This window comes from Elephas maximus, chromosome 1 (genome assembly GCF_024166365.1).
Source record: "Elephas maximus indicus isolate mEleMax1 chromosome 1, mEleMax1 primary haplotype, whole genome shotgun sequence".
Lineage (NCBI taxonomy): Eukaryota > Metazoa > Chordata > Mammalia > Proboscidea > Elephantidae > Elephas > Elephas maximus.
The window spans coordinates 98,866,885-98,887,027 of NC_064819.1; the positions used below are offsets into that span (position 1 = coordinate 98,866,885).

A 20,143-nucleotide genomic window follows, 5' to 3' on the forward strand; every position below is an offset into this window, starting at 1 on the left:
GTAGTTGCAAAATTCCAGCCCAGGAGGTCCCAGAATCTAGCACCCCACCTCTAGTCCCCTGCCATTGGTTCCACAGGGGTCTGGAGCTGAGGACATGGTAAGCATACTAGAAGGTTTAGCTACTACTATTGTTGTGTCAGTGGTTCTTGAGTCGATTAAACTCATGGCAAGCCCACATATGGAGGTCCTTCACCTCTGGGTACCAACCTTTTTGCCTTTTCCTTTCACTTTGCCCTTCTGACTGCTGTTCTTGGCCACCACAGTTGCCACCTCCTCCTCCTCCTCTTCTACCTTCTTAGGCTTGTCTTCTGGGCCTTTGGAAGTACCTGGACATGGGTGGGGAGGGCGGCATACAAGCCTGTTGACCTTTTACCCTGGTGGAGCACTTCATGGCTTACAAAGAACTTTTAACATCCGTGTGTCACTTGGAGCCTTCCCACAACCGCAGGGGGTCAAGCCTGTATTATTATTGTCAGAGCCTCAGAAATGTTAAGACACCTGCTCACAGCTATTGAAGTGGGCATCGAGGTATCCCCAAAGCTTCTGACTTTAGATCCCACAGTTTTTACCCTGCTCAGCGCCACACGATGTGTCGGTCCCCCAGATCCCCACCCCCAGAACTGCCTCACCATGTCAGAGCACCAGAGGTCAACGCCACCCCCCTTTCTACTTCTAAGCCTTCTGTGCTTGGCCACGTTCCCCGACCATAAACATGGCTACTCAGGTCTTCTTCATCACTCTAGCTGGGCTCACTGAGGCGTCCTTGTCAGCCTCACCATGCCCTGCATGTATGGATGGGAAAGGGTCACAATTCCCCACATCCAGGGTCCCCTGCTCCTCCACAGACCAGGCTCACCTTCCTTCTTTGTCTTTCTCATATTGGTCCCTTCTGCTGCTAAAGCCCCCTTCTTCTTCATTTGAAGAGGTTTTGGTGTGGGGACAGGACTCCCCAGGTCCCCTGGAAATGGGTGGTGGTTGGTAGAAAAAGAAGGGACCTATTGGAGCTGAAGCCCACCTTCGAGCCCACTCATCTGTCCTCCAATCCCCAGGAAGGGGGAAGGCCTCTGTTTGTCTTGGCCCCTATACACCCCTCAGCCCTCTGACCAGGAAAAGAAAAAATCCATTGCCACTGAGTTGATTCTGACTCACAGGGAACTTATAGGATAGAGTACAACTACCCCATAGCGTTTCTAGAGCTGTTGGATCTGAAGTGTGAAAATTTTGGTTAGTAACCAAGCTCTTAATCACTGTGTCACCAGGGCTCCATGTCTCTTCAGTCCTCTTCAAGCTATGAAGGATTGTCAAGGGTTGTTTTGCTGCATGTGATTATCAATTATGGACAGTTAATACAATTTGTGAGCTGCCTTCAGAAGCTAAATTCCGCATAAGACACCACTCCATGGACATCATCTCAGGTGAATCCCACTGGCCCTGGGGATGAGCAGGGACTGTGAACACCATGTTACGTCAGGCAGGTATCTTTGACAGAAGTCCAACATAAATAAAGGATAAGCTTAAATGGGAATTGGCAACAGTAAGAGAAATAGCCCACTCAAAAAGTGGACATAGAACTTCAAAAGGTAGTTCACCAAAAAGGATATGTGAATGTCCAACAAGCACATAAAACGATGCTCAACATCAAAAATTAGCCATTGCTGTTGTGTGCTGTTGAGTCAATTCTGACTCATAGTGACACAACCTGACAGAGTAGAACTGCCCCATAGGGTTTTCCAGGCTAAAATCTTTATGAGAGAAGACTGTCAGGTCTTTTCTTCCAGACAATGGCTGGTGCATTTCAACTGCTTACCTTTTGGTTAGCGTCTGAGCTCTTAACTATTGTGCCACCAGGGTCCTTAAGGCTCCTTAACCCCCCATCGCCGTTACATCCATTTCGAGTCACGGTGACCCTATAGGACAGAGTAGAACTGCCCCATAGGGTTTCCAAGGAGCAGCTGGTGGATTGCAACTGCTGACCTTTTGGTAAGCAGCCAAACACTTAACTACTGTACTGCCAGGGCTCTACTAGAGCTCCTCAGGGGATGCAAATCAAAACCACAATGAGTTATCACCTCACCTCCGTTAGAATGGCACTGATCACAGAAACAGAAATCAGAAAATGGTGATGAGGTTGTGGAGAAACTGGAACCCTAATCCATGCAGCGGATTTGTAAAATGCTACAGTCCCTTCGGAAAACCATTTGGCGGTTCCTCAAAAAGTTGAACACAGAATTACCATATGACTCAGCAATCCCATTCCTAGGTATAACCCAGAAGAAGTAAAGGAAGGAATGCAAAACAGAAACCAGTACACCAAAGTTCATTACAGCACTTTTTGCAATAGCCAAAATGTGGAAACCCCTGAAATATCCATCAACAGTAGAAAGGGTGGGCAAAATGTGGTGTATATATTCTGTAGCCATAAACAGAAATGAAGTTGTGATGCATGCCACAACATGAATCAACCTTGAAAACATTATGCTAATTGAATAAGTCAGTCTCAAAACGACAGATATTGCATAATCTCACTTATATGAAATAAGCAAATTTATAGAAACCAAGGATTATTAATAGTTAGCAGAGGCATGTGTGGGGGAGAAGGGAGAGTTTTTGTTTGGGGGAGGCTTTGAATCTATGTTAATGGTGGTGCGATGTTTTGGATTAGGATAGAGGTAATGGGGCACAACCTGAGACATAAAATCAGTGTCATTGAATTGTAAGTGAAGAAGTTGTTGTGTTGGCTGATGATTTGGTGGGTATGTTTTCACCATAAAAAAGAGGGGGAGGGAATTGATTGGTCTCATACTGGGATGTCTGGGTGCACTGTCCTGATCACAGAGCTGGCACACATCCTGACAATGAAAGAGGAGGTGAAGCCGACTAGGCCCTGGCCACAGGCTCAGGTCTGAGCAGGGCCAACACCGAGGCAGAGCAGCCATCACTGGAATGGACTCTCCGGCTCCTTGGAGTCCTGAAGGAGCCCTGGTGGTGCAGTGGATATAGCGCCCATCTGTTAACCCAAAGGTCAGCAGTTCCAACTCACGAGCCGCTCCATGGAAGAAATATGTGGCAGTCGGCTGTCATAAAGATTTCAGCCTTGGAAATCCCGTGGGGTAGTTCTATGCTCTCCTGTAGGGTCGGTATGAGTCAGAATCAGCTCGAAGGCAATGGGTTTGGTTTGCGGAGTCCTGTATGGGCAAGGCTGCCTGGTGCCCCATCCCAGCCCCTTCTGACCTGAACTTTTTTCAAGGGACTTGAGATTTCTGAAGAGGACTTGTGATGGGCAGGCGATTGGGGGAGGGGTAAGTGGCCCTGTGACTGCAGGAGCACAATGACATACACTCACCAAAGGTACCCACTCACTGGGGGAGGACACCAACCAGGCCTAAGGCAAATACAAGTTATTTGGGAATAATACAAAGTTTTAACAAGGACTTTTTTTCCCCTCAGTACTCAGTATATGCTAAGTTCTTTACATTATTTCATTTCATTTCTTGCAACAGTCCTGTGGTGGGCACCATCAGTCTCCTTTAGAAGGTGAAGAAATGGAGGTGGTGCAGCTAGTAACTGGCAGCACTGGATTTGAACCCAGTCAGCCTGACTCCAGACTCCTGGTGCGCAGTGGTTAAAGCGCTCAGCTGCTAACGAAAAGGTCTTCTGTTGGCACCCGGCACCCACTCAACACTACAGGGGAGAAAGATGTGGTAGGATGTGGCAGTCAGCTTCCCTAAAGCTCTTCAGCCTTAGGAACCCTACTAATCACTTCCACTCTGTCCTACAGGGTCTCTCTGAGTCAGAATCGATGCACCTCAGTGGGTTTGATTTCTTTTCAGTTTGACTCCAGATTAGGCTTTTAACTCCTGAGGTCACAGAAGGTCACAGCTGCAAGGCCCTGTGAAAGTCCAGTCCTGTGGTGCCTAAACCTATCTGACTTTACAAACCACCTGAGGCTCTTTTAAGGAGAATTCCAAATTCCCAGTCTCCAGGTCAGGCACTAAATTAAAATCTCCCAGGAGGAGAGACCTCTGAATATATTTGGTTAAAAGAGGCCCTGTTTTGGAAACGTGTATCTGCTCCCAGAGCCAGAGGGTGACTGGCCTAAGGTCACAGAGCTAATCCCTCCAATCTCTTAATACCCTCTGATCTAGAAGCCAGGCCCCAAAAGAAAGATGAGACAGTGCCTGCCCAGCCCTGGAGAGTGGTAGCAGCAAGGAGGGAGATGTGTCTTTCTTCATGTTTTGAATGACTTTGTGAATACATATTGTGTGGATTTGATTAACATTGCCAATTTCCACCCACAACACAATTATACTAATAATTTATGAATATGCTTTTCCCCAGTAACTGTACTCAATTTAGGTTTTATTATTTTACTTATTTTTTCTACTTAATGTTTTTTTTTAATATGATAGGTGTTTAAGTTTATATTAAAATTTATTAGATCACAGTTATTGCTATGTTTGAGCCCATTGCTGTAGCCATTGTGTCAGTCCATCACATTGAGGGTCTTCATCTTTTTCTCTGACCTCTACCTTACCAAGCAAGATGTCCTTCTCCAGGAACTGGTCCCTCCTGATAACATGTCCAAAATAAGTGAGAGGAAGTCTTGCCATCCTTGCTTCTAACGAACATTCTTGCTGTACTTCATCCAAGACAGATTTGTCCTTCTTCTGGCAGTCCATGGTGTATTCAATATTCTTTGCCAACGCCATAGTTCAGAGGTGTCAGTTCTGCTTCAGTCTTCTTTATTCATTGTTCACCTTTCGCAGGCATGTGAGGCCACTGAAAACACCATGGCCTGAGTCAGGTGCATCTTCCTCCTCAAAGGAAGATTTCTGCTCTTTACGCTTTAAAGAAGACTTTTGCCACAGATTTGCCTAATGAAATATGTCTTTTGATTTCTTGACTGCTGTTTCCATGGGCATTGATTGTGGATCAAGTAAAATGAAATCCTTGACAACTTCACTCTTTTCTCCATGTATCCTGATCTTGCTTATCGGTCCAGTTGTGAGGATTTTTTTCCTTATGTTGAGATGTAATCCTTACTGAAGACTGAAGTCTTTGATCTTCATCAGTAAGTGCTTCAAGTCTTCTCTGTTTTCAGCAAGCAAGGTTGTGTCATCTGGGTCATGCAGGTTGTTAAGGAGACTTCCTCCAATCCTGATGCCACATTCTTCTTCACATAGACCAACTTCTCTGATTAATTGCTCAGAGTACAGATTGAATATGTATAGTGAAAATACACAACTCTGATGCATAGCTTTCCTGATTTTAAGCCATGCAGTGTCCCCTTTTATTGTTTGAATGACTGCCTCTTGGTCTATGTACAGGTTCCACATGAGCACACTTAAGTGTTCTAGAATTTCCCTTCTTTAAGATGTTATCCATAACTTGTTATAACTCACACAGTAGAATGCCTTTGCATTCCCAATTTATTTTACCAAATAAGACAAATTAATGTTTATTGTTACAGTAATCAGTACAATTGGTAGGTCTATTTTTGAGGAAGAAAAAATGGCTCTCTTTTGAACTTCTGCCCTGATTGTTTCTGTTTATTCACCATAAGCTTTGTTTTCCTGCCTCAGTGGTAGAGGAAGAAAGAAACTCCAGGTTCTCAAATGGAGGCTCTCAAGGTACAACCTGTTGCCATCAAGTTGATTCTAACTCGTAGTAACCCTATAGGACAGAATGGAGCTTCCCCATAGGGTTTCCAAGGCTGTAATCTTCACAGAAGCACACTGCCACATCTTCCTCCCATGGAGCAACTGGTGGGCTTGAATCATCGACCTTCAGTTAACAGCCAAAATGTCAACCATGTTTAACCTCTGCATCACCAGGGCTCCTTGTTCTCAAGGTGGAGGGATGGAATTGGTACCCGCTCATGGAAAAACCGGTGTTCATTTCAGACTCATATCTTTTTGCTGTGCCCCCTACTGGTCCTTTAGTGACTGTGACCATATAACTCTAGGGTCACTCCCCTTGTGATGGAACAAAAAGGGTCAGTGAGAGGCTGGGCACAGACTTTCCCCCTTTCCTGGTGCACCAAAAAGAGCGCTGTAACTGGTGCTCCAATTTCTCCTCCACTCCTCCTCCCGTCCTAAAGAAGACTGAGTCTCCCCTGCAGGAGAAGTGGCTATGCTGAGCTGGGTGTGGAAGAGGAGAGTTTGCTTGCTGTGAGATGGAGACTGAAATGAGTGGCCCAGAGCAGCCTCAGGGTGAGAGGGAGAGGGACAGGAGAGGACACGGAATTTTAATTAATTTGCCTGTGGACTGTGTATAAGAACTCTTTACAGTCCTTTGAGTGACATGAGTAAAGAATGAAATTCTTTTTTAATTACTCTAGCTTATTGAGCTGCACTTCCTGAATCAGATACTATTCTTAGACTGAATCACATGGGACTGAGCTTTATTAGGGTTACACTCTTATTAATTTAAACTTGGGCATGTGGCTCTCAAGCATCTGACACCCTGCTGTCTTGGTTCCCTGACGTTCTTGCCACCCAGCACCATGGTCACTCCATGCACACTGTCATCACCTGAAACTGCTCCACCTGAGATGACAATTCAGGCATCCCCCTCTCTGATGACAGTCTCCACCGTCTGTGCCTTGCTCACTCACCTCCACCACACTTCTCCTTTGACCCCACTGGAACTTCCAGCTCATCGGTCCCAGTTCTTCTAGCCAAACATCTTTCCCCCTTTCTTTAGACAGGAGAACCCACGTATTGTTGATATAGGACCTGGATCCAGCCATTCCTGAAACTATTCCCTGGGGTTATCTGATACATGACTCACTTTCTGAGATATGCCAGTCTGGGCTGGCTTCTGTTGTTTGATACTGACATGACTCATACAGTGTCCCTCTGGAGCACTAGACAAGGTTTTCCTAAATATGGTTGTTCAACAGTCATGTGGAAAGATTTTTTTCCCTTAAAATCTTTATGTGACATATAACCCATACAGAACAAAATGTGTACAACTTAATGCATTATTATAAAGCAATCTCTCCTGTAATCCTATCTAGGTCAAGAAAGAGAACATTGTCAGGCTCCAAAAGCCCCCCATGAGCTCCTCTCCTGGCACAAGCCTCCGCCTCCCTTTAAAGGGAACCACCACCCTGAACTTTATTGTAGTCACTTCCTTGCTTTTCTAGATAATTTCAACCTAAATATGCTTCCCTGAACACTATGGTTTAATTTTTCCTGTTATGCAGATTTAGGAGCCCTGTTGCATAGTGGTTAAGTGCTATGGCTGCTAACCAAGAGGTCGGCAGTTTGAATCCGCCAGGCATTCCTTGGAAACTCTATGGGGCAGTTCAACTCTGTCCCATAGGGTCACTAGGAGTCAGAATCGACTCGATGGCAGTGGGCCTGGGTTTTTGGTTTGGTGGTGCAGTGGTTAAGCACTCAGCTGCTAACCAAGAAGTCAGAGGCTTGAAGCTACCAGCTGCTCCATGGGAGAAAGATGTGGCAGTCTGCTTCCGTCAAGATTACAGCCTAGAAAACCCTGTGGGGCTGTTCTACTTTGTCCTATAGAGTCGCTGTGAATCTGAATTAACTCCACAACAAGGGTTTTTTTTTTTTTTTATGGATATTTATGAAATGAAACTATGTATTAATCTTATTGTTGTTGTTAGTTGTCATGGGGTAGGCTCCATCCCTTGGAGACCTTGTGTGTAACAGAAAGCAACATGGCCCGGCCCTGCCCATCTTCATGATTGTTGGTATGTTGGATAATGGATGTTTGCAGCTGGTCTCATTGTCAGTTGTTCAATATCAGCAAATAACACAAAAGTGCCTGAATTACACAAAGTCTTGAAGCTTTTACTCCGTCTTTGTCTTTAAGGTCAAGGTTACTTTAAGGAGTGAGCTGTTCACCAGTCATATTCTGGTGACTTCCAGCCTGAAGGCCTTGTCTCCCAGCACCGTGTTGGACAATGTCCTGTTGTTGTTCATAAACTTCTCAGTGGCTGATTTTCAGAAGTAGATCACCAGGCCTTTCTTCCTGGTCTGTCTTAGTCTGGAGGCTCCACTGAAACCTGTCCACCGTGGGTGACCCTGCTGGTATTTGAAGTACAGATGCCATAGGTTCCAACAACTCAGAGACATGCAGGTTACCACACTACGACAAAGTGACAGACAGGTGGCTACTAATCTTAACGAAGCCAAATTTGTCAGCATTGTCATTCACGGTTGGTGCTTCTGTGTCATGAAAAGAAATCTTTCACCACCCTGAGGCTTTCATTCTACATTTTTTCTTTCACCCCGTCCCTGGATGGCACAGACTGTTACCTGCTGACCTACTAGCTGAAAGGTTACAGAGTGTAGTCCACCCAGAGACGCCTCAAAGAAAGACTTGACGATTTGCTGCCAAAAAATCAGCCATTGAAAGCCCTGTGGAGCCCAGTTCTACTCTGACACACATCAGTTGCCTTGAGTCAGAATCCATTGAACAGCAACTGGTACTGAAATCTTTTTTCTTACAGCTCTGGCTCTCTGGTCTTTGTTATAAAAGGTCTTTCTGAATATATGTTTATGTTTCCTGAATAGTGGTTACATTTATGTGCTCAAACCATCTGGAATTTACTTTTTATATGGTCATGGTAAGATATAGGAGCCCTGGTGGTACAGAGTTAAGAGCCTGGCTGCTATCCAAAAGGTTAGCAGTTCAAAACCACCTGTCGCTCCTTGGAAAGGCTATGTATAGGGCACTTCTACTCTATCCTGTAGGGTCACTATGGATCAGAATCTAGTGGACGGCAATGGATTTGGTTTTTTTGGTAAGAGGTTGGGGGTTCTCACTGAGTTGAAATTCCACTGTTGTTGTACATTAAATATATGTTGGGATCTGTTCTGTACTCTATTCTACCTCACTGACTTCTTCATCATTTTCTTGAACGTTGGTGGACAGGTGTTGGCAGGAGTCACAGTTCTGGATAGACCTGCCCCTCACCATGTCATTGGCCAGACTTGAAGGGCTGGTGGCCCAGATTAAGGCAGACTCCTAGCAAGGCCCTCTGAGTGCAGAGATGGGATTGTTGCTTTTCTCCCTAACAGCCTTCCAGCCACTCACAGTTCCCCCCTCTGCTGCCCACCAGCAGGACTAATCCCATGACAGGCTTTAATCTGTTTATTCAGTCCCCGCAGGGGTTCCCAGACTCCCAGGTCAGCTCTCTTCCCTGCAAGTGATCCCCATCTGGCCCTGTTTCCCCTTCTCTAATCCCATCTCCCACCCCTCCCGAGAACTCAGCCTCCTAGAACTCCACTGTGTTGCCTAGAACTCAGAAAAACTCATGGCAGCCCCGTGTGTGTCAGAGTAGAACTGCGCTCCGTAGGGTTTTCAGTGGCTGACTATTTGGAAGCAGATCACCAGGCCTTTCTTCTGAGGTGCCTCTAGGTGAACTTCAGCCTACAGCCTTTCAGTTCGCAGATGAGCCCATTAACCACTGCAGCACCCAAGGACCCAGGCATGGGAGGGGCCCTAGAATTTGCTGTCTTTGAACATTTCCTTCTCCTTCTAGCTCTTCTGGAAACCTGGCTCTCCCCAAGGACACTGCTTCCTCTCCCACTACTGCAAGTGGTGGCTGTTTTCCCCCCTCGCTCTCCTGCCACTGGCCGGGAAGGGGGTCAGTGGCCTCCTTACTCCTCATTATCTCTTCCAGGATATCATCTTTCCTCTTCCCCCTAAACTCCCAGCTTTGAGATTCCTGCTATTTGACAGTACCATTGTGGCAGACATTTAAGAACCTCAGGCCTCTGAGTGGTGAAAATTATTTGCACTCATCAACTAACCTAAGGGTAGTGGTTTGAACCCAGCCACTCACACTCTGGAAGAAAGGCCTGGTTCTCTGCTGCTGTAAAGGTTACAGCCAAGAAAACCCTATGGAGCGACTCTATTCTTTAACATGTGGCATCGCCAGGAGTTGAAATCAGCTTGACAGCAACGAGTTTAATTTTTAGTTGGGTCACTCCTCCTCGTTCCTTGAGGTTTATAGCACCTGACTTACCACCATTTTCACTAGCACCACTCTTGCCATAATTGTCGATGCTGTCAGTGTCACATAGATGTTCCTTCCCACGCCCTGGCCCCTCAGTCCCCTGACAGCTCTCCTCGGGTGATCCTGTCCTTCACCTTACATCGGGTATGACGTCATGATCAGGTACGACTTCACGGTCAGATATGACCTCTTGGTCAGGTATGGCCTCATGGTCAGGTATGACCTCATGGTCAGGTATGACCTCATGGTCAGGTATGGCCTCATGGTCAGGTATGGCCTCATGGTCAGGTATGGTCAGGTATGGCCTCATGGTCAGGTATGACCTCATGGTCAGGTATGACCTCATGGTCAGGTATGGCCTCATGGTCAGGTATGGCCTTATGGTCAGGTATGACCTCGTGGTCATTTTCATGCAGTTGAAGTCATCTTCATCTGGTAGCTCATCCGGAGGTGGATGACCTGAGATAGTTGGCCAGTTGGTACTGACCATCAATTGGGCCTGGCTGTCCATGTGCTCTCCTGTGCTCAAGGACATAGGCCAGGGTGTTTCAGGGCAGCAAGAGAAAGAGTGGAAGCTTCAGACCTCTGGTGACTTGGGCTCAGAACTCCCACAAAGCCACTTCTGCCACATTCTGTTGGTCACAGCATGCCACATTACAACTCGGATTTAAGGGGTTGAGAAATAGACTCCAGCTCTTGATGGGAGCAGCAGTAGTCACTCTGCAAAGGGGTGTGCTTCCAGGGATGGGAGGAATTTGTGGACTTTTTTTTTTTTTCCTTTGCAATCTACTGCAATGTGTTAGCTTGTAGGAATTTACTTGATTGAGTGACTAAAACTTGCACTCAATAATGGCCTACAGGCTGTGGAAAACAGACTGGTGGTTCCTCAAATAGATAAATGCAGAATTATCATATGACCCAGCAATTCCACTCCTAAGTGTATACCCAGAGAATTGAAGCAGGGACTCAAACAGATGCTTGTACACCAATGTTCACTGCAGCATTACTCCGAACAGCCAAGTGTCCATCACCAGAGGACTGGATAAACAAAACGCAGTACATAGATATAATAGAGTATTGCTCAGCCATAAAAATGAAGTTCTGATGCATGCTGCCAAATGGATGAATGTTGAAAACATTATGCTGAGTGACAAAAGTCAGTCACAAAAAAACAAATATTGTATGATCCAATTTATATGAAATATCTAATGAAATATCTAGAACGGGCAAATGCATAGAGTCAAAAATTGATTAGTGGTTACAAGCAACTGGGGGCAGGGGAAATGGGGAGATATTGCTTCAGGGAAACTGAGTTTCTGTTTGGGGTGATGAAAAACTTTTGGACATAGGTAGTGGTGATGGTTGCAGTCATGTGGTGACTACAATTAATGTCACTGAATTGTACACTTAAAGTGGTTAAAATGATACATTTTTGTTATATATTTTACTACAATGAAAAAGAAAGAAGGAAACAGACTTCACGTGTTGATGGCGCACGCACAGGGTTCGGGAGAATTTCTTGTTTTTTTTTTCTCAATCTACCACAGTATGTTAGCCTGTGCTGCTGGTAGAGGGGTCAGCATTTGACCTGGTTGATTGACTAAAACTTGAATTCAACAATGACCTATACAGTCAAGGAGGTTGAGGTGTTAGAACTCTCTGGAATAACATAGAAGAAAAGGTCCAAACATGTAGGAAGATAGAAACATTGAAGTGAGTATATTAAATGCGACCTGCACATCCCCTCCACATTACACCCCCTGAGAAGTCCCTGAGGACACAGACAATCCTATGGCATTGGAAATACCTTAGGAAGGGGAGTACCAGTGTCCTTGAAAAGCTCTGTGCTGGCTGTTTACATTGGCCAGGGGTAATGGTGGGAGAGCCACCAGTAAGATGGGCCCCATACATCTGTAGAAATGCTGGAATCCTGCAGTCGTTGTTGGGTGCCATCAAGGTGATTCCTACTCATAGCGATTACATGTGACAGCGTAGAACTGCCCCATAGTGTTTTCTTGGCTGGAATCTTCATGGAAGCAGATCACCAAATCTTTCTCCCACAAAGCACCTGGGTGGGTTCCAAACGCCAACTTTCCGGTTAGCAGCTGAGCTCTTAACCATGTTGCCATCAGGGCTCCTTGGAATCCTGGAGAAGCAGAGGCCAAGTGTCAGCATTCACCCCCAGAGACATAATGAGCATTGGGAAATGGTAATCAGAAAAAGCCTATGAAATGTTTTAACCTACAGGGATTTTGATGGTGGCTAATGGACCATAGTGATCCTAGGAATAAAATAGATGGTCAACCTACTATAATATTACTTGATCTATAGAACAGAAAAGCTTCAAGTCTGGTAGCCAGACCCCTGAGATTGTTGCCACAATAAGAGTTGCAGCCTCCTACCCAGTTTCTGGGCCTAATTTTGTTCATAGACCTGGAGCCCATTCGATTGAATCGAGGCCAGGTTTCCCTTGAGGCAGGACCTTGTACAATTCCACAAACATGTCCTGTAAACCTTTTGCCACACTTGCCTTAAAGGACCCTGCAGCCATTTATTAGGGTAAGGGAAAGGGACATTCTCAGGATTTTTGGAGTTTACTAGATAACTGGATTTTAACTGTCATTCATTCATTTATGATTGTGGAAAATATAAGGTAACAAACCGTTTTCCATTTTACTAATCTTCACAGGTACAGTCTAGTGACATTAAATATGTTCACCATGTTGGTCAACCATCATCATTCCCAAATTTTTCCATCACTTGTAACAAAAGCTCAGTGTCCCCAAAGTGTTGTGTCTGCCTTTCCCCCTCCCTCCCTCCTGGCCCTTGGTAGCCACTAATAAATTTTGATCTCTATACATTAGCCATGAAAACCCTGGTGGCTCAGTGGTTAAGTGCTACGGCTGCTAACCAAAGGGTCGGCAGTTGGAATCCACCAGGGGCTCCTTGGAAACTCTAGGGGGTAGTTCTACTCTGTCCTATAGGGTCGCTATGAGTCAGAATCAACTCAACGGCTCTGGGTTTGGTTGTTTTCTTTTCTTTTTTTTTGGATACATTAGCCTAGTCTAGATATTTCTGGTAAGTGGGACCATATAATATCTGTCCTTTTGTGACTGACTTATTTCACTCTGCGTAATCTTTTCAAGGTTCATGCATGTCATGGCAAATATCAACTTTATTTCTCTTTACGCCGGAGTACTGTTCCCTTGTATGTGTGTACCACATTTTGTTCATCCATTCATCTGTTGGTGGACATTTAGACCTTTTCCACCTTGTGGCTATTGTGACTACTGCTGCAATGAACATGGTTTTACAAACATCTGCTTGCATTCCTGCTGTTAATCCTTTGGGGCATATGCCCACGAGTGGGATTGCTGAACCATATGTGTAAAAATGGTGGCATGCGGGGTGGCCTCCTCTAATGTCACAGGGGGAAGGAGAATCGTTATCAGCACCAACAGCCCAGGGCTGATTCCTATGAGGTGAAGGCCAGACACTCCCTCCTTCCAAACCTTTTACACTTCTGACGCCAACCTTCCCTCCCACGGCTCTCTCTACTTCTGTGCTGGGTTCAATAGCTCCTGCAACGGCTACTCAGAACTAACAAACTGTACTTACAGTTACGTGGATTATCAGGGAAGTAAGAGGTTACACTCCTGGTTCAGGAACACTCAGGATACTGTTCTTTGATTAGCATGGCCTCTTTCCAGCTCTGCCACAGACAAGCTTTTCTCTGGCCTTCAGCCCCTACATCTTAGACCTCTTGGGCTGGCTCAGCCTTTGCCCTTCTCAGGCAAGTGTTAAAAGCTCTTTTAGCTCCACCAATAAGTGCCTGGAGGCACCTTGGGAGAAAGGTCTGACAATCTACTTCTGAAGGTCACAATATTTGAAAACCTTATGGGGTAAGGTTCTATTCTGACACAAAGGTCTCCATGAGTTGGAATTCACTTGATGGTAATTTCTTTTGGCATGTGAATTCTGTCAACATATTCTGAGCACAGACGTTGTATTGAAGATCACTAGAAAGGAAGGTCAACAAAGAGCAACAATGAACTCAAGGGAGATGGAAGCACAGGAATGGTGATGTCAATTCCACCTAATTACTCCTTCTTACAACAGTGATGTTGGAGCCCTGGTGGTGCAGTGGCTAAGACCTCGGTTACTAACCAAAAGGCCAGCAACTCAAATTTACCAGGTGCTCCTGGAAATCCTCTGGGGCAGTTCTACCTATCCTATGCTTTCACTATGAGTCAGAGTTGACTAGACTTCAACTTTTGTTTTGTTTTGTAATAGTGATAATCCACCCTGTGGTGGCTCTTACAGTGATCTGAAGTCACTGTTATATAGTAATATTTCCCAGAAAGTAGAAAAATGAATAAAGATTTGAGGAATCTGGTATTTTTTTTCTGCCATCTGCACAACAAACATTTGCACTACTGCAAAGACGTGTTTTGAAGAAGTATTCTTCATCCAGAGTGACTCCCACAGAGGGTCACATGAATACTGGAAATAAGCGAAGTAGTGTCCCAGCCTTTACACCCATGATTGCAATTGTAGTTTCCATTGCCCAGGAAGAGCTGCATATGGGGGGATGCTCACCTGAAAAGATAGAGGCTCTTAGGTTGGAAAGGGAAGCTAGCATATTTGTGTGTGTGTGTGTTCAGAGCTACAAATGTTAAATTAATCCCTAGGTTTATTAATATACAGCCAAAGCTTTAAAAACCTCACGTGTCTCTGAAGGCTGAGTAAAGAAACAATCCCCATTCCACATACACAAACCATAGAGCATGCATACTTTCCAATTACAGGTTTCCATTTACACATAGATTATTCCCTTGGTGTTGAATATTCTCCGTATCAATTATTTAGAATACAGCAGGTCCTATAATGATGTTTCCAATCTAAGGAGCATTAAGATACAAAAGCGCATTGCTAAGGTCAATGAAAACATAATTCTTCTCAGAGAGATGTCTATGGTGTGTTGTAGACTAGGTAAATGCGAGATCTACACCACCACAAGGTCTCAATCTCAGCTTTCTGGGTATTCCAGGCTCCAGCTGTATTTTTCTTGGGTACGAAGCAGATTCTGACCCTAAATAATGAACTGCTCTTGCTGGAGACCTGATGTATACTAGTAATTTACCTACCTTGTCTCATTTAATGTTCAAAGCAAACCTATGGAAGAAGCAAAACCACCACGGAAGTATTATTAGAAAACTGTACACGAATAGGTAGAATATTTTGCTCAAGACTGCTCAGCAAGTAGGTATCCGAATAACAGTTCAAGATATGACTTGATCCCAGAATTCAGAGCTCAACCTGTTAAGCAATGTTTCCCTCTTCCTAGAGTAAACAGAGTTTCCCTCTTTCTAGAGTAAACGCTGTTTCCCTCTTCCTAGAGTAAACACTGTTTCCCTTTTCCTAGAGTAAACAGTGTTTCCCTTTTCCTAGGAAAACAATGATTCCCTCTTCTTAGATAAACAGCATTTCCCTCTTCTTGGAGTAAACCGTATTTCCCTCTTCTAAGAGTAAACAGTGTTTCCCTCTTCCTAGAGTAAATATTGTTTCCCTCTTCCTAGAGTAAACAGAGTGTCCCTCTTCCTAGAGTGAACAGTGTTTCCCTCTTCTTAGAGCAAACAGTGTTTCCCTCTTCCTAGAGTAAGCCTTGTTGCCCTATTCCTAGAGTGAACACTGTTTGCCTCTTTCTGGAGTGAACCTTGTTTGCCTCTTCCTAGGGTAAACCTTGTTTCCCTATTCCTAGAATAAACAGTCTTTTCTTTCTTTCCTGTCTTCAGTGACCTCTTGCTTTCTTCAGGGGTGATGTCCTTGATGTCATTCCACAACTCATCTGGTCTTCAGTCACTAGTGTTCAATGCACCAAATCTGTTCTTCAGATGGTCTCTAAATTCAGGTGGGATATACTCAAGGTCATATTTTGGCTCTCGTGGACTTGCTCTGATTTTCTTCAGTTTCAGCTTGAACTCGCATATGAGCAATTGATGGTCTGTTCCACAGTCGGCCCCTGGCCTTGTTCTGACTGATGATATTGAGCTTTTCCATGGTCTCTTTTCACAGATGCAGTCAATTTGATTTCTGTGTGTTCCATCTGGTGAGGTCCATGTGTATGTCACCGTTTATGTTGGTGAAAGAAGGTATTTGAAATGAAGAAGTCGTTGGTCTTGCAAAATTGTATCATTCGGTCTCCAGCATTGTTTCTGTCACCAAGGCCATATTTTCCAACTACTGATCCTTCTTCTTTGTTTCCAACTTTCGCACTCCAATTGCCAGTAATTATCAATGCATCTTGACTGCATGTTCGATCAATTTCAGACTGCAGCAGCTGATAAAAATCTTCTATTTCTTCATCTTTGGCTCTAGTGGTTGGTGCGTAAATTTGAATAATAGTCGTATTAACTGGTCTTCCTTGTAGGCGTAGGGATATTATCCTATCACTGACAGCGTTGTACTTCAGGATAGATCTTGAAATGTTCTTTTTGATGATGAATGCAACACCATTTCTCTTCGAGTTGTCATTCCCAGCGTAGTAGACTATATGATTGTGTGATTCAAAATGACCAAAACCAGTCCATTTCAGCTCGCTAAGGACTAGGATATCGATGTTTATGCATTCCATTTCACTTTTGATGATTTCCAATCCCTAGATTCATACTTCTTACATTCCAGGTTCCGATTATTAACAGACATTTGCAGCTGTTTCTTCTCATTTTGAGTCGTGCCACATCAGCAAATGAAGGTCCTGAGAGCTTTACTCCACCTATGTCACTAAGGTCAGTGTTGTATTTTTTCACCATACCTATTTAATCTGTATGCTGAACAAATAATCCAAGAAGCTGGACTATATGAAGAAGAACAGGGCATCAGGATTGGAGGAAGAATCATTAAGAACCGGCGTTATGCAGATGACACAACGTTGCTTGCTGAAAGTGAAGAGGACTTGAAGCACTTACTAATGAAGATAAAAGACCACAGACTTCAGTATGGATTACACCTCAACATAAAGAAAACAAAAATCCTCAGAACTGGACCCATGAGCAACATCACTATAAATGGAGAAAAGATTGAAGTTGTCAAGGATTTCATTTTACTTGGATCCACCATCAACAGCCATGGAAGCAGCAGTCAAGAAATCAAGAGATGCATTGCATTGGGCAAATCTGCTGCAAAGGACCTCTTCAAAGTGTTGAAGAGCAAAGATGTCACTCCTAAGACTAAGGTGCACCTGATCAAGCCATGGTATTTTCAATCACATCATGTGAAAGCTGGACAATGAATAAGGAAGACCGAAGAAGAGTTGAAGCCTTTGAACTGTGGTGTTGGTGAAGAATATTGAATATACCATGGACTGCCAAAAGAACGAACAAATTTGTCTTGGAAGAAGTGCGGCCAGAATGCTCCTTAGAGGCAAGGATGGCGAGACTGCATCTTACATACTTTGGACATGTTGTCAGGAGGGATCAGTCCCTGGAGAAGGACATCATGCTTGACAGAGTACAGGTCAACGGAAAAGAGGAAGACCCTCGACAAGGTGGATTGACACAATGGCTGCAACAATGAGCTGAAGCATAACAACGATTGTAAGGATGACGCAGGACCGGGCAGTGTTTCGTTCTGTTGTGCATAGGGTCGCTATGAGTCGGAACCGACTCCATGGCACCTAACAACAACGACAGAGTAAACAGCGTTTCCCTCTTCTTAGAGCGAACAATGTTTCCCTCTTCCTAGAGTGAACAGTGTTTCCCTCTTCCTAGAGTAAACAGTGTTTCCCTCTTCCTAGAGTAACTTTGTTTCCCTCTTCCTAGAGTAAACCTTGTTTCCCTCTTCCTAGAGTAAACAATGTTTCCCTCTTCCTAGAGCAAACAGTGTTTCCCTCTTCCTAGAGTAAACCTTGTTTCCCTCTTCCTAGAGTAACCAGTGTTTCCCTCTTCCTAGAGCACAGTGTCCTGAGAAACGCATGCCCAAGAACTTGACCTATTCGTTTTTTTAAAGCCTGAGTAAAAAGAGTGAAAGAACATTTCTCTTTTGGGGACCCATGCTGTATTTCTTAACAGGGCTTTATTTCTCAAGTAGTAACATGGAGCCAAAAAACAACTTCACAAATTCTGGGCTTTTTAGCCTTCATCACCTACAATCCACCTTCCCTGATTCTGCCCCCTTCTATGTCTTCTCCAGCACTGTTCAACAAGCATAAATATCCTTTACTCAGGCCTCAGCTTTCCAAGCTCACTCCTACTGTCCCTCACTCCTTAGTTTCATGGGGCCCTAAACCTCTCCATCACCTCCTCCACACATGTATGTGTCTCATGCCCTGGGTTCACCTTCACCTGTCTCTCCTCATTCTCACCCTAACTCCCTTTGTTGTCTTTTCAGAGGAGCATGTGACCATCCACGCCGAGCACTATCTGAACCCCAATCAATCAGGTGAGTTTATGCTTGACTTTGATGGTGATGAGATTTTCCATGTGAATATGGAAAAGAAGGAGACGGCCTGGTGGCTTAATAGATTTGAACGTTTTGCCAGCTTTGAGGCTCAGAGTGCATTGGCCAATAAAGCTGTGGACAAAGCCAATCTGGACGTCGTGGTGAAACGCTTCAACTACACACCGAACCTCAATGGTCCCTCTCTGTTCTGCTTTCCTAGATTTCGGATCTGTAGCTTTAAAATAAATGCTTCAACTCTTTGGGTTGTATTATTGTGACTGACTTTTTCCATGGAGTTACATGGGGTCACATGGGGTTGCCATGAGTTGGAATTGACTTAATGGCAACTAACCACAAGAAGAAACTTGTCATAAGCAAGCGCAACATTACCATGCCACAAGCTCAATGGGTTTGTGTCTTGTCTATGCCATCCACAGTCATTCACAAAAGTCACAACCCTGAATCCATGGGCTGTGGAGGGAGCCAGGAAGAAGGTCCTTGGATATCTTACACCTCAATTTTGGTTCAAGTTCCAGGGTGACAGCATCAGAGATTGTTATCTGAGACCATGGCATAGAGTCCCCATGACACAATTTCAACTGCTCTTTTAACATACTTTGGACCACATTTCAGTGTGGGAGGGGAAGGGACAAGTCTCAGCATAGAAGCCTAATTTCTGTCATGTGCCCACTCCCCCAGAATCTCTGGAAGGGACACTGCTTTTGAACAGCCCTGCAGAATTTCTACAGCCCAACATCCTCATCTCTTCTGTTGACAAATTCTCTCCACCAATGCTCAATGTCACATGGCTTAAAAATGGAAAACCTGTTATCACAGGAGTTTCAGAGACAGTCTTCCTGCCCAGGGAAGACCACTTTTCCTCCAAGTTCTACTGTCTGCCCTTCCTACCCTCAACAGAGGACTTCTGTGGCTGTCAGGTGGATCACTAGGGACTCAACAAGCTGCTCCTCAAGCACTGGGGTATGAACCATCCTTCAATCTCCTTTGTTTCATGGATCCCTCAGATGATGCATGTGTCTGGTCCCTTGGGACCCAGAGTGCTATAACTGCTTTGTAGCAGTTGGTAAAATCCATATACTTTCTCTTCTGCCATTACTGAGCTTCTGCCTATCCAGTCTGCAATTCCTTCAATCTGTCATTCTATTTTCTTCTTTAATCTATTAATAACTATTCTCTTGACTAAGTAACTTACATTTTCTACTAAGTGCTTCTCTCTACCATCATTCATTACCCTCTATTCTCTTTTATTTGTTCCGGAGAGTTCAAAATGCCAAATCCCTCCCAGAGACAATAGAGAATCTGGTGTGCATCCTGGGCCTGGTTGTAGGTGTGGTGGGCATCATTGTTGGTACCATCTTCATCATCAAGGGTGTGTGCAAAGGCAATGCCATTGAATGATTTGGGCTTCTGTGAGGCAACTGGAGGTGGCTTTAATGTGGTCATAGGAAGACACATTGGAGTTTTCTGAGTGTGTTAATCAGAGTGGGCAAAAGGATATGTTGTGCCTTTAAGGGAATGTGGTTCTCGATTTGCTTTCCTAGGACAGAGTCAGACATGGGTATCATCTGGCATCCCAAAACTCCAGGGTCCCTCATCCCTTTCTACAAATCGGGCACTGGAAATTATCTCCAGAGCCTAATAGCATTGTTTCACATTAGAATACCAGGTCCAGTGATCTAGGAAAGTCAG

General features: G+C 44.6%; 1 protein-coding gene and 1 pseudogene across 1 annotated transcript in view; one reads left to right on the forward strand and one right to left on the reverse strand.

Moving 5' to 3' along the window:
• LOC126081476 (DLA class II histocompatibility antigen, DR-1 beta chain-like) overlaps positions 1-20,143 on the reverse strand; it is a 221,657-nt gene that overhangs the window by 19,708 nt on the left and 181,806 nt on the right. The gene's annotated exons all lie outside the window — the stretch shown is intronic.
• Positions 13,388-19,852, forward strand: LOC126057247 (HLA class II histocompatibility antigen, DR alpha chain-like; annotated as a pseudogene).